Here is a 14707-nt window from a genome sequence, read left to right as displayed (position 1 = left end):
GTTCTCTTTTATAGTCTGCAGGCATTAAATGAAAGAAGTCAGTGTTCCAGCAGAAGGAGACAACGTTTCAGAAAAGGCATTGTAGCAAACCAAAAAAGAAATTTTAAGCGCAGCAGAGTAACCAGCGCACATACCTGTTAGCTCAGGTGAGTTTAAAAGGCTGCTGTTGATAACAAGGGCATTTGCTAAATAGATGGTGTGTGTGCAACAATATACTGAAAGGTCAATTATATTGTGCAGCTTATCTCACCACCTGTAGTTATTTAGGTGAAAGCTCCAAAATGCTTGCCTAATATGTCTGTTTATCCAAAAGTAAGTAAAAAGGGAGAGCCAGAAAGATAGCATTGCATCACATTACATGGCAATGCAATGCACAGTTGCTGAAGTTGAACCAAAATGAGCTTGTAATCTGGCTTCTGCAACTTTGAACATGAAAAATCCAATGAGGAGAAGAAAAGCAAAGCCAAAGAGTCCATCCCCAAATCCGACAAACAAGCAAAATGAACAAAAAACATTGAATTCAATTCTTTCTGATTTTAGAAACTGCATTAAAGAAGGGGTGCACCGGTCCTGGAGATACTGCAATACTAGGTCAATGCGTGGAGTGGACAGAGCAAGCTCTTTTTCCATCTCCCTGTTCTAAAAATCCATTTAATATATGGTCCCCAGACAGGGGACGTATCAGATATTAAACTGATAAGAACAGATACTACACTTGATCTTAGCCAAAAGGCCGAGAAGCGATAACCAGAATTGGTTTCAAACTACGGAGCCACCCAAGGATCCTGAAAAGTCCATTTGTGGAGATGAGCTCCTGGACTCCCGTTAAGAAGACATGTTGTCAACCTGTAGATCCCTTACATGCCTGCACTTTTCGGCTTGCTGCTGCTGCAATCCACGCATTTTAGATCTGCATAACTCCACCTCTTTAAACACAGCACCTTCACCCCCTGCTGTTCCCACCCGCCTCAACACCGTTGGAAGGGAGGAGAACCAATTAAGGCGGGGGGTGGGGTGGAACGAGCAGCTGTCTACCCTTAGCAGGAGGGCTCCTGATTACATACCTCTCCTGCTGCTGCTGCTGCTGGCTGTCCAGCAGCAGACTGAAGGTGGCTGCTGCTGTGCACAGGTATATAAAGGCTCAGAGCCTATTATGACACGCGCAGCCAGCGTTCCATTGCCACATTCCATCTACTGCAGGCAGGATACCTGGCTGGCTGAATGTCGCTGAGAAGCTCACAGAGACCGCCATAAGCAACAGTTTAACAGAATGCCACAGACTAATCAACCAAACATTTTGGGTTGGGTTCTCTTTTATAGTCTGCAGGCATTAAATGAAAGAAGTCAGTGTTCCAGCAGAAGGAGACAACGTTTCAGAAAAGGCATTGTAGCAAACCAAAAAAGAAATTTTAAGTGCAGCAGAGTAACCAGCGCACATACCCGTTAGCTCAGGTGAGTTTAAAAGGCTGCTGTTGATAACAAGGGCATTTGCTAAATAGATGGTGTGTGTGCAACAATATACTGAAAGGTCAATTATATTGTGCAGCTTATCTCACCACCTGTAGTTATTTAGGTGAAAGCTCCAAAATGCTTGCCTAATATGTCTGTTTATTCAAAAGGAAGTAAAAAGGGAGAGCTAGAAAGATAGCATTGCATCACATTACATGGCAATGCAATGCACAGTTGCTGAAGTTGAACCAAAATGAGCTTGTAATCTGGCTTCTGCAACTTTGAACATGAAAAATCCAATGAGGAGAAGAAAAGCAAAGCCAAAGAGTCCATCCCCAAATCCGACAAACAAGCAAAATGAACAAAAAACATTGAATTCAATTCTTTCTGATTTTAGAAACTGCATTAAAGAAGGGGTGCACCGGTCCTGGAGATACTGCAATACCAGGTCAATGCGTGGAGTGGACAGAGCAAGCTCTTTTTCCATCTCCCTGTTCTAAAAATCCATTTAATATATGGTCCCCAGATAGGGGACGTATCAGATATTAAACTGATAAGAACAGATACTACACTTGATCTTAGCCAAAAGGCCGAGAAGCGATAACCAGAATTGGTTTCAAACTACGGAGCCACCCAAGGATCCTGAAAAGTCCATTTGTGGAGATGAGCTCCTGGACTCCCGTTAAGAAGACATGTTGTCAACCTCTAGATCCCTTACATGCCTGCACTTTTTGGCTTGCTGCTGCTGCAATCCACGCGTTTTAGATCTGCATAACTCCACCTCTTTAAACACAGCACCTTCACCCCCTGCTGTTCCCACCCGCCTCAACACCGTTGGAAGGGAGGAGAACCAATTAAGGCGGGGGGTGTGGTGGAACGAGCAGCTGTCTACCCTTAGCAGGAGGGCTCCTGATTACATACCTCTCCTGCTGCTGCTGCTGCTGGCTGTCCAGCAGCAAACTGAAGGTGGCTGCTGCTGTGCACAGGTATATAAAGGCTCAGAGCCTATTATGACACACGCAGCCAGCGTTCCATTGCCACATTCCATCTACTGCAGGCAGGATACCTGGCTGGCTGAATGTCGCTGAGAAGCTCACAGAGACCGCCATAAGCAACAGTTTAACAGAATGCCACAGACTAATCAACCAAACTTTTTGGGTTGGGTTCTCTTTTATAGTCTGCAGGCATTAAATGAAAGAAGTCAGTGTTCCAGCAGAAGGAGACAACGTTTCAGAAAAGGCATTGTAGCAAACCAAAAAAGAAATTTTAAGCGCAGCAGAGTAACCAGCGCACATACCTGTTAGCTCAGGTGAGTTTAAAAGGCTGCTGTTGATAACAAGGGCATTTGCTAAATAGATGGTGTGTGTGCAACAATATACTGAAAGGTCAATTATATTGTGCAGCTTATCTCACCACCTGTAGTTATTTAGGTGAAAGCTCCAAAATGCTTGCCTAATATGTCTGTTTATCCAAAAGGAAGTAAAAAGGGAGAGCTAGAAAGATAGCATTGCATCACATTACATGGCAATGCAATGCACAGTTGCTGAAGTTGAACCAAAATGAGCTTGTAATCTGGCTTCTGCAACTTTGAACATGAAAAATCCAATGAGGAGAAGAAAAGCAAAGCTAAAGAGTCCATCCCCAAATCCGACAAACAAGCAAAATGAACAAAAAACATTGAATTCAATTCTTTCTGATTTTAGAAACTGCATTAAAGAAGGGGTGCACCGGTCCTGGAGATACTGCAATACCAGGTCAATGCGTGGAGTGGACAGAGCAAGCTCTTTTTCCATCTCCCTGTTCTAAAAATCCATTTAATATATGGTCCCCAGATAGGGGACGTATCAGATATTAAACTGATAAGAACAGATACTACACTTGATCTTAGCCAAAAGGCCGAGAAGCGATAACCAGAATTGGTTTCAAACTACGGAGCCACCCAAGGATCCTGAAAAGTCCATTTGTGGAGATGAGCTCCTGGACTCCCGTTAAGAAGACATGTTGTCAACCTCTAGATCCCTTACATGCCTGCACTTTTCGGCTTGCTGCTGCTGCAATCCACGCGTTTTAGATCTGCATAACTCCACCTCTTTAAACACAGCACCTTCACCCCCTGCTGTTCCCACCCGCCTCAACACCGTTGGAAGGGAGGAGAACCAATTAAGGCGGGGGGTGGGGTGGAACGAGCAGCTGTCTACCCTTAGCAGGAGGGCTCCTGATTACATACCTCTCCTGCTGCTGCTGCTGCTGGCTGTCCAGCAGCAGACTGAAGGTGGCTGCTGCTGTGCACAGGTATATAAAGGCTCAGAGCCTATTATGACACGCGCAGCCAGCGTTCCATTGCCACATTCCATCTACTGCAGGCAGGATACCTGGCTGGCTGAATGTCGCTGAGAAGCTCACAGAGACCGCCATAAGCAACAGTTTAACAGAATGCCACAGACTAATCAACCAAACTTTTTGGGTTGGGTTCTCTTTTATAGTCTGCAGGCATTAAATGAAAGAAGTCAGTGTTCCAGCAGAAGGAGACAACGTTTCAGAAAAGGCATTGTAGCAAACCAAAAAAGAAATTTTAAGCGCAGCAGAGTAACCAGCGCACATACCTGTTAGCTCAGGTGAGTTTAAAAGGCTGCTGTTGATAACAAGGGCATTTGCTAAATAGATGGTGTGTGTGCAACAATATACTGAAAGGTCAATTATATTGTGCAGCTTATCTCACCACCTGTAGTTATTTAGGTGAAAGCTCCAAAATGCTTGCCTAATATGTCTGTTTATCCAAAAGGAAGTAAAAAGGGAGAGCTAGAAAGATAGCATTGCATCACATTACATGGCAATGCAATGCACAGTTGCTGAAGTTGAACCAAAATGAGCTTGTAATCTGGCTTCTGCAACTTTGAACATGAAAAATCCAATGAGGAGAAGAAAAGCAAAGCCAAAGAGTCCATCCCCAAATCCGACAAACAAGCAAAATGAACAAAAAACATTGAATTCAATTCTTTCTGATTTTAGAAACTGCATTAAAGAAGGGTTGCACCGGTCCTGGAGATACTGCAATACCAGGTCAATGCGTGGAGTGGACAGAGCAAGCTCTTTTTCCATCTCCCTGTTCTAAAAATCCATTTAATATATGGTCCCCAGATAGGGGACGTATCAGATATTAAACTGATAAGAACAGATACTACACTTGATCTTAGCCAAAAGGCCGAGAAGCGATAACCAGAATTGGTTTCAAACTACGGAGCCACCCAAGGATCCTGAAAAGTCCATTTGTGGAGATGAGCTCCTGGACTCCCGTTAAGAAGACATGTTGTCAACCTCTAGATCCCTTACATGCCTGCACTTTTCGGCTTGCTGCTGCTGCAATCCACGCGTTTTAGATCTGCATAACTCCACCTCTTTAAACACAGCACCTTCACCCCCTGCTGTTCCCACCCGCCTCAACACCCTTGGAAGGGAGGAGAACCAATTAAGGCGGGGGGTGGGGTGGAACGAGCAGCTGTCTACCCTTAGCAGGAGGGCTCCTGATTACATACCTCTACTGCTGCTGCTGCTGCTGGCTGTCCAGCAGCAGACTGAAGGTGGCTGCTGCTGTGCACAGGTATATAAAGGCTCAGAGCCTATTATGACACGCGCAGCCAGCGTTCCATTGCCACATTCCATCTACTGCAGGCAGGATACCTGGCTGGCTGAATGTCGCTGAGAAGCTCACAGAGACCGCCATAAGCAACAGTTTAACAGAATGCCACAGACTAATCAACCAAACTTTTTGGGTTGGGTTCTCTTTTATAGTCTGCAGGCATTAAATGAAAGAAGTCAGTGTTCCAGCAGAAGGAGACAACGTTTCAGAAAAGGCATTGTAGCAAACCAAAAAAGAAATTTTAAGCGCAGCAGAGTAACCAGCGCACATACCTGTTAGCTCAGGTGAGTTTAAAAGGCTGCTGTTGATAACAAGGGCATTTGCTAAATAGATGGTGTGTGTGCAACAATATACTGAAAGGTCAATTATATTGTGCAGCTTATCTCACCACCTGTAGTTATTTAGGTGAAAGCTCCAAAATGCTTGCCTAATATGTCTGTTTATCCAAAAGGAAGTAAAAAGGGAGAGCTAGAAAGATAGCATTGCATCACATTACATGGCAATGCAATGCACAGTTGCTGAAGTTGAACCAAAATGAGCTTGTAATCTGGCTTCTGCAACTTTGAACATGAAAAATCCAATGAGGAGAAGAAAAGCAAAGCCAAAGAGTCCATCCCCAAATCCGACAAACAAGCAAAATGAACAAAAAACATTGAATTCAATTCTTTCTGATTTTAGAAACTGCATTAAAGAAGGGGTGCACCGGTCCTGGAGATACTGCAATACCAGGTCAATGCGTGGAGTGGACAGAGCAAGCTCTTTTTCCATCTCCCTGTTCTAAAAATCCATTTAATATATGGTCCCCAGATAGGGGACGTATCAGATATTAAACTGATAAGAACAGATACTACACTTGATCTTAGCCAAAAGGCCGAGAAGCGATAACCAGAATTGGTTTCAAACTACGGAGCCACCCAAGGATCCTGAAAAGTCCATTTGTGGAGATGAGCTCCTGGACTCCCGTTAAGAAGACATGTTGTCAACCTGTAGATCCCTTACATGCCTGCACTTTTCGGCTTGCTGCTGCTGCAATCCACGCGTTTTAGATCTGCATAACTCCACCTCTTTAAACACAGCACCTTCACCCCCTGCTGTTCCCACCCGCCTCAACACCCTTGGAAGGGAGGAGAACCAATTAAGGCGGGGGGTGGGGTGGAACGAGCAGCTGTCTACCCTTAGCAGGAGGGCTCCTGATTACATACCTCTCCTGCTGCTGCTGCTGCTGGCTGTCCAGCAGCAGACTGAAGGTGGCTGCTGCTGTGCACAGGTATATAAAGGCTCAGAGCCTATTATGACACGCGCAGCCAGCGTTCCATTGCCACATTCCATCTACTGCAGGCAGGATACCTGGCTGGCTGAATGTCGCTGAGAAGCTCACAGAGACCGCCATAAGCAACAGTTTAACAGAATGCCACAGACTAATCAACCAAACTTTTTGGGTTGGGTTCTCTTTTATAGTCTGCAGGCATTAAATGAAAGAAGTCAGTGTTCCAGCAGAAGGAGACAACGTTTCAGAAAAGGCATTGTAGCAAACCAAAAAAGAAATTTTAAGCGCAGCAGAGTAACCAGCGCACATACCTGTTAGCTCAGGTGAGTTTAAAAGGCTGCTGTTGATAACAAGGGCATTTGCTAAATAGATGGTGTGTGTGCAACAATATACTGAAAGGTCAATTATATTGTGCAGCTTATCTCACCACCTGTAGTTATTTAGGTGAAAGCTCCAAAATGCTTGCCTAATATGTCTGTTTATCCAAAAGGAAGTAAAAAGGGAGAGCTAGAAAGATAGCATTGCATCACATTACATGGCAATGCAATGCACAGTTGCTGAAGTTGAACCAAAATGAGCTTGTAATCTGGCTTCTGCAACTTTGAACATGAAAAATCCAATGAGGAGAAGAAAAGCAAAGCCAAAGAGTCCATCCCCAAATCCGACAAACAAGCAAAATGAACAAAAAACATTGAATTCAATTCTTTCTGATTTTAGAAACTGCATTAAAGAAGGGGTGCACCGGTCCTGGAGATACTGCAATACCAGGTCAATGCGTGGAGTGGACAGAGCAAGCTCTTTTTCCATCTCCCTGTTCTAAAAATCCATTTAATATATGGTCCCCAGATAGGGGACGTATCAGATATTAAACTGATAAGAACAGATTTTTTTGATTGAATATATCTTTTATTAGCACAAAAAATAAGTTAACAGACAGTGTACAGTGCCGCAGCCCAGTACACACAGAATTCTACATCATATTTACATAGCATGAGGATACGACGCACTAACTAGACACATCACACCCCTATGCTACACAAAACACTCAATCTGAAAGAAAAAGCATGTCAATCAATACAGTACGACGAACCGTGATAAGGGATGGGGATTGGGAAAAAGGGGATGGGGAGGGGAAAATCACAGGCCCGAAGCTTTATTGAAAGACAAGACACATAAGGGGAGAGGGGGAGGAGGGGTTTAGTCCTCGTCCTCGTCCTCCGGACCGTCCATGATGGAATAGTCTCTGAGCAGGCTGTGGATCAGCCTGCGGCAGTCCTGGATGGACATCCTCTCCCTCCTCAAGATGAGCCGGTTCCTGGCGACCCAAACGGCATCCTTGAAGCAGTTCATAAGGCGCCAAGCCTCCTGGATGGCTCCGACGGTATGAACCCCAGGGAAGAGTCCGTAAAGCACAGAATGGTGCGATAGGCTCGCCCTGGGGACAGAGTTCCTCAGGTCGTCCTCAAGTGCAGTCAATAGGCGCTGTGCAAATCCGCAGTCCCAAAAAGTGTGCAAAGATGTTTCCTCCACGAAGGGGCACCTTGGGCAGTACCGGGTCTTGCACAGGTTCCGGGCATGCAAGAATGACCGGACGGGCAGTCCGCCCTGAATCGCCATCCACGACAAGTCCTTGTGCCCGTTGGTCAGCCTGTCAGACGACACATTTGTCCACACAGTCTCCAGCGTGTCCTGGTGAAGTCCTGTGATGTTCTCCACGTCATCCTTGGCTCTGATTAGCTTGTGGATAGTTTTGGGCTTCCACAAGTCGGGCTTGAGTCCCTCCAGTTGATAAGAACAGATACTACACTTGATCTTAGCCAAAAGGCCGAGAAGCGATAACCAGAATTGGTTTCAAACTACGGAGCCACCCAAGGATCCTGAAAAGTCCATTTGTGGAGATGAGCTCCTGGACTCCCGTTAAGAAGACATGTTGTCAACCTCTAGATCCCTTACATGCCTGCACTTTTCGGCTTGCTGCTGCTGCAATCCACGCGTTTTAGATCTGCATAACTCCACCTCTTTAAACACAGCACCTTCACCCCCTGCTGTTCCCACCCGCCTCAACACCGTTGGAAGGGAGGAGAACCAATTAAGGCGGGGGGTGGGGTGGAACGAGCAGCTGTCTACCCTTAGCAGGAGGGCTCCTGATTACATACCTCTCCTGCTGCTGCTGCTGCTGGCTGTCCAGCAGCAGACTGAAGGTGGCTGCTGCTGTGCACAGGTATATAAAGGCTCAGAGCCTATTATGACACGCGCAGCCAGCGTTCCATTGCCACATTCCATCTACTGCAGGCAGGATACCTGGCTGGCTGAATGTCGCTGAGAAGCTCACAGAGACCGCCATAAGCAACAGTTTAACAGAATGCCACAGACTAATCAACCAAACTTTTTGGGTTGGGTTCTCTTTTATAGTCTGCAGGCATTAAATGAAAGAAGTCAGTGTTCCAGCAGAAGGAGACAACGTTTCAGAAAAGGCATTGTAGCAAACCAAAAAAGAAATTTTAAGCGCAGCAGAGTAACCAGCGCACATACCTGTTAGCTCAGGTGAGTTTAAAAGGCTGCTGTTGATAACAAGGGCATTTGCTAAATAGATGGTGTGTGTGCAACAATATACTGAAAGGTCAATTATATTGTGCAGCTTATCTCACCACCTGTAGTTATTTAGGTGAAAGCTCCAAAATGCTTGCCTAATATGTCTGTTTATCCAAAAGGAAGTAAAAAGGGAGAGCTAGAAAGATAGCATTGCATCACATTACATGGCAATGCAATGCACAGTTGCTGAAGTTGAACCAAAATGAGCTTGTAATCTGGCTTCTGCAACTTTGAACATGAAAAATCCAATGAGGAGAAGAAAAGCAAAGCCAAAGAGTCCATCCCCAAATCCGACAAACAAGCAAAATGAACAAAAAACATTGAATTCAATTCTTTCTGATTTTAGAAACTGCATTAAAGAAGGGGTGCACCGGTCCTGGAGATACTGCAATACCAGGTCAATGCGTGGAGTGGACAGAGCAAGCTCTTTTTCCATCTCCCTGTTCTAAAAATCCATTTAATATATGGTCCCCAGATAGGGGACGTATCAGATATTAAACTGATAAGAACAGATTTTTTTGATTGAATATATCTTTTATTAGCACAAAAAATAAGTTAACAGACAGTGTACAGTGCCGCAGCCCAGTACACACAGAATTCTACATCATATTTACATAGCATGAGGATACGACGCACTAACTAGACACATCACACCCCTATGCTACACAAAACACTCAATCTGAAAGAAAAAGCATGTCAATCAATACAGTACGACGAACCGTGATAAGGGATGGGGATTGGGAAAAAGGGGATGGGGAGGGGAAAATCACAGGCCCGAAGCTTTATTGAAAGACAAGACACATAAGGGGAGAGGGGGAGGAGGGGTTTAGTCCTCGTCCTCGTCCTCCGGACCGTCCATGATGGAATAGTCTCTGAGCAGGCTGTGGATCAGCCTGCGGCAGTCCTGGATGGACATCCTCTCCCTCCTCAAGATGAGCCGGTTCCTGGCGACCCAAACGGCATCCTTGAAGCAGTTCATAAGGCGCCAAGCCTCCTGGATGGCTCCGACGGTATGAACCCCAGGGAAGAGTCCGTAAAGCACAGAATGGTGCGATAGGCTCGCCCTGGGGACAGAGTTCCTCAGGTCGTCCTCAAGTGCAGTCAATAGGCGCTGTGCAAATCCGCAGTCCCAAAAAGTGTGCAAAGATGTTTCCTCCACGAAGGGGCACCTTGGGCAGTACCGGGTCTTGCACAGATTCCGGGCATGCAAGAATGACCGGACGGGCAGTCCGCCCTGAATCGCCATCCACGACAAGTCCTTGTGCCCGTTGGTCAGCCTGTCAGATGACACATTTGTCCACACAGTCTCCAGCGTGTCCTGGTGAAGTCCTGTGATGTTCTCCACGTCATCCTTGGCTCTGATTAGCTTGTGGATAGTTTTGGGCTTCCACAAGTCGGGCTTGAGTCCCTCCAGTTGATAAGAACAGATACTACACTTGATCTTAGCCAAAAGGCCGAGAAGCGATAACCAGAATTGGTTTCAAACTACGGAGCCACCCAAGGATCCTGAAAAGTCCATTTGTGGAGATGAGCTCCTGGACTCCCGTTAAGAAGACATGTTGTCAACCTCTAGATCCCTTACATGCCTGCACTTTTCGGCTTGCTGCTGCTGCAATCCACGCGTTTTAGATCTGCATAACTCCACCTCTTTAAACACAGCACCTTCACCCCCTGCTGTTCCCACCCGCCTCAACACCGTTGGAAGGGAGGAGAACCAATTAAGGCGGGGGGTGGGGTGGAACGAGCAGCTGTCTACCCTTAGCAGGAGGGCTCCTGATTACATACCTCTCCTGCTGCTGCTGCTGCTGGCTGTCCAGCAGCAGACTGAAGGTGGCTGCTGCTGTGCACAGGTATATAAAGGCTCAGAGCCTATTATGACACGCGCAGCCAGCGTTCCATTGCCACATTCCATCTACTGCAGGCAGGATACCTGGCTGGCTGAATGTCGCTGAGAAGCTCACAGAGACCGCCATAAGCAACAGTTTAACAGAATGCCACAGACTAATCAACCAAACTTTTTGGGTTGGGTTCTCTTTTATAGTCTGCAGGCATTAAATGAAAGAAGTCAGTGTTCCAGCAGAAGGAGACAACGTTTCAGAAAAGGCATTGTAGCAAACCAAAAAAGAAATTTTAAGCGCAGCAGAGTAACCAGCGCACATACCTGTTAGCTCAGGTGAGTTTAAAAGGCTGCTGTTGATAACAAGGGCATTTGCTAAATAGATGGTGTGTGTGCAACAATATACTGAAAGGTCAATTATATTGTGCAGCTTATCTCACCACCTGTAGTTATTTAGGTGAAAGCTCCAAAATGCTTGCCTAATATGTCTGTTTATCCAAAAGGAAGTAAAAAGGGAGAGCTAGAAAGATAGCATTGCATCACATTACATGGCAATGCAATGCACAGTTGCTGAAGTTGAACCAAAATGAGCTTGTAATCTGGCTTCTGCAACTTTGAACATGAAAAATCCAATGAGGAGAAGAAAAGCAAAGCCAAAGAGTCCATCCCCAAATCCGACAAACAAGCAAAATGAACAAAAAACATTGAATTCAATTCTTTCTGATTTTAGAAACTGCATTAAAGAAGGGGTGCACCGGTCCTGGAGATACTGCAATACCAGGTCAATGCGTGGAGTGGACAGAGCAAGCTCTTTTTCCATCTCCCTGTTCTAAAAATCCATTTAATATATGGTCCCCAGATAGGGGACGTATCAGATATTAAACTGATAAGAACAGATTTTTTTTTTTTTTTTAACCAAATCAGATAGGCCGGAGCATAAGCTCAATCAAATCGACTTACAAAAGCCTTTCATTGACACTTAGCCTTTCATCACACTTGGTATATAATCAAAAATAAAACCAAACCTTATCATCAGGTACATTATACACTACTAATTAAACTTTACCAAAAACCTCCACTTTTTAAACTTCCAGATCCCTTCAGCATCTATAATACTTCCACGTTCCTGATCCCAGAGGTATATTACATACATACGTGACAGAATCAATCTCAAACATTCATTAACTGACATTTTCTTCCTTTTAAAAACTAACAAATTCCTCGCATCCCACAAACTTTCAATTACACACACCACCAACAACCATAAAATCCTATCCTTAATTCTACTACATGCACCCATCCCAAACATAGCAAGTTTCCAATTAACATACTTTACACCCACCAATTCCTTGCAAAGTCCCCCTATACCCTTCCATACATCATATGCAAAATCACAATCCCATACCATATGTCTAACATGCTCTCTCAAACCACATCCATCCCTCGGGCATACCTCAGATTTAACTAAATCCTTCTTCTTTTGCACATCTCTAACAGGCAAAATGTCATGCAATATCATCCAAGCGATATCTCTCTGTCTGTTAGTCACACCATCTATACTTAATTTTCTCCACATCTCGGTTACTTCCTCCCCTCTCAACCCATTGATATTACATACCACCTCACGCTCACGCACCATCCTAATGACTTTCTTCTTTTGCCTAAAATCACTCATGTTAACGGACAACAAATCATACTTCCTTACAAATTTCTCAACACAACCATACCATACAGGACACTTAAAAGCAACAGGCACTCTAGCATCCCTTTTGACCCACTTTAAGCCATAAAGCATCCATCCAGCCGAATACTTCATCATATAAGCACACTTATTACTTTTCCCTAGAACCACCACCACCATTTTCACGTAACTAATCCCTAAAAAGAAATCAATATTTGGAAAATCCAAACCACCATTTACACATAACTTATAGACATATTCCCGTTTCAATTTCTCCATGCGACTTCCCCAAAGAAAATTAAAGATGAATTTCTCAGTTTTCCTAATTTTCTTAAAAGCAGCAGGATATACATTCGCAACAAACAACAAAATAGGCAAAATAACCGCCTTAATAATCAGAACTTTCCCAGTCAGAGTTAGTTCTCTCATTCGCCAAAAATTCAACTTGCGCACCACTCTCACCCCACAATCTTCCCAACTCTCATTTCCTTTCAAATCATCATTAAACTTAATCCCAAGCACCTTTATTGCACCATCCTCACACCTCACACCATCCATCCGTACATTCCTCTCACCAAAACATTTAAAGGAACTCTTAGTCCAATTGACCTTAAAAGCTGAGACACTACAAAACAAACTTAATATCAACCTTGCCCTACTTATCGCAGCCATATTCCCACTCACAATCACTACATCATCCATGTAACCTAGAATTCTCACATCCTTTCCATTACTCCTAGGAATAATCACACCTCTCATAACCTTATCCTTCCTAACCATACACATCAACACTTCAATCACACTAATAAACAAAAAAGGGGACATAGGGCACCCCTGACGCACTCCTGATTTAATTCTCACTTTCTCACTCAACCACCCATTCACCAAAAATTCACTTGAAACATTACAATACAAACTCCTAACACAGTTTACAAAATTCCTGGAATAACCCATCTTAGACAAAACCTTAAACATAAAGCTATGTGACACACGGTCAAAAGCTTTTTCAAAATCAACCGAAAACAACAAACATTTCTGCTTACGACTCATACAATCCCCAATCACATCACGCAACAACATCAAATTTTCAGTCATACTTCTCCCAGGCACTGCACACACTTGATCTTCATCCACCACACCGCCAATCACTTCCCGCATCCGGCTAGCCAACAATTTACTAAACACCTTATAGTCTGCATTCAAAAGGGTGATTGGCCTCCAATTCCCCAAATCCTTTTTATCACCTTTCTTATGAACCAAAACCACCACCCCATCTCTCATAGATTCACTCAACATATTCTCCGTGAACATATACTGGCACACCTCCAATAAGTCATTTCCCATCGTGTCCCATTCCTTAACATATAACTCCACGGGCAGTCCATCCTTCCCAGGTGTTTTATTCTTACTCGCAGACATCACCACTTTTTTAACTTCATCCAACACAATTACATCATCCAATATTTCACGTTCATCCTCACCCAAACAACCTTCTAAACACCCCAAAGCATCAGTCAACATCCTATCATCAACCCATTTTTCCCCATACAACTCCTTATAAAACAACACCACCTCCTGCATCACATCCTTCCCACTCACACACACCCCATCACCATTCACCACCTCATCCATATCTACTTTCTTCCCAAAAACTTTTTTGAAAAAAAACCTTGTGCATTTCTCATTTTTCTCCAAATGTTCAATCTTAGAACGGTAAATAATTTCTTTCCCTTTACCCTCAATATATTTCTTAATCTCTTCTTTCACTTGACACATCAAAACATCCACATCCACTCCAATCATCCTTAACTTCCTCAGCCACTCCAGTCTAGAGCTTAAATCATTAAATTTTGCTCTATTCATTGCTGCTTTCCTCCTGCCCCTTTTTCTAAAGAAAAAAACAATCTCACTCTTCATCCAGTCCCACCACTCAAGCACATTCCTGAAATCACTTTTTTTATCCCTCCACCTAACATACATTCGCCTAAAATCACGCATGATCCTATTATCTTCCAGCAAACGCACATTAAGTTTCCACACGCCACCACCATATACAAAGGAAATCTTACCTTCTAGACGTGCCCTCAAACACACATGGTCAGAGAAGGGAACATCTTCCTGCTGGAAATTCCTACAAATAACATTTTGTGAAGAAAAGAAGATACGGTCTATTCTAGACTCTATGCCTCCCCTGTCGGCCTTATAGGTCGCAGGAGGTGGATTACCTAAAAAAACTTCCGCAGC

The 14707-nt window shown here is 44.2% G+C and overlaps 8 non-coding genes and 2 pseudogenes across 8 annotated transcripts; all 10 read right to left on the bottom strand.

Annotated features, from left to right (window-relative positions):
• Positions 1 to 554: 554 nt before the first annotated feature.
• Positions 555 to 745, bottom strand: LOC141231370 (U2 spliceosomal RNA). Its single transcript, XR_012297781.1, has one exon. It is a non-coding gene; the product is annotated as a U2 spliceosomal RNA (small nuclear RNA).
• A 1115-nt stretch (positions 746 to 1860) lies between these two features.
• On the bottom strand, positions 1861 to 2051 carry LOC141231242 (U2 spliceosomal RNA). The gene has a single exon (XR_012297651.1). It is a non-coding gene; the product is annotated as a U2 spliceosomal RNA (small nuclear RNA).
• A 1115-nt stretch (positions 2052 to 3166) lies between these two features.
• Positions 3167 to 3357, bottom strand: LOC141231241 (U2 spliceosomal RNA). Its single transcript, XR_012297650.1, has one exon. It is a non-coding gene; the product is annotated as a U2 spliceosomal RNA (small nuclear RNA).
• A 1115-nt stretch (positions 3358 to 4472) lies between these two features.
• On the bottom strand, positions 4473 to 4663 carry LOC141231267 (U2 spliceosomal RNA). Its single transcript, XR_012297681.1, has one exon. It is a non-coding gene; the product is annotated as a U2 spliceosomal RNA (small nuclear RNA).
• Positions 4664 to 5778: 1115 nt separating this feature from the next.
• Positions 5779 to 5969, bottom strand: LOC141231240 (U2 spliceosomal RNA). The gene has a single exon (XR_012297648.1). It is a non-coding gene; the product is annotated as a U2 spliceosomal RNA (small nuclear RNA).
• A 1115-nt stretch (positions 5970 to 7084) lies between these two features.
• On the bottom strand, positions 7085 to 7278 carry LOC141231394 (U2 spliceosomal RNA). The gene has a single exon (XR_012297804.1). It is a non-coding gene; the product is annotated as a U2 spliceosomal RNA (small nuclear RNA).
• An 818-nt stretch (positions 7279 to 8096) lies between these two features.
• LOC141231484 (U2 spliceosomal RNA) lies at positions 8097 to 8190 on the bottom strand (annotated as a pseudogene).
• Positions 8191 to 9305: 1115 nt separating this feature from the next.
• Positions 9306 to 9499, bottom strand: LOC141231393 (U2 spliceosomal RNA). Its single transcript, XR_012297803.1, has one exon. It is a non-coding gene; the product is annotated as a U2 spliceosomal RNA (small nuclear RNA).
• Positions 9500 to 10317: 818 nt separating this feature from the next.
• LOC141231483 (U2 spliceosomal RNA) lies at positions 10318 to 10411 on the bottom strand (annotated as a pseudogene).
• Positions 10412 to 11526: 1115 nt separating this feature from the next.
• Positions 11527 to 11708, bottom strand: LOC141231419 (U2 spliceosomal RNA). The gene has a single exon (XR_012297822.1). It is a non-coding gene; the product is annotated as a U2 spliceosomal RNA (small nuclear RNA).
• Positions 11709 to 14707: the final 2999 nt, after the last annotated feature.

The sequence above is a fragment of the Phyllobates terribilis genome, unplaced genomic scaffold, assembly GCF_046119375.1.
Source record: "Phyllobates terribilis strain yellow unplaced genomic scaffold, ASM4611937v1 Scaffold_505__1_contigs__length_1300667, whole genome shotgun sequence".
NCBI lineage: Eukaryota > Metazoa > Chordata > Amphibia > Anura > Dendrobatidae > Phyllobates > Phyllobates terribilis.
Note: the sequence above shows the minus strand (reverse complement) of the source record. Positions and strands in the feature narration are given on the sequence as shown.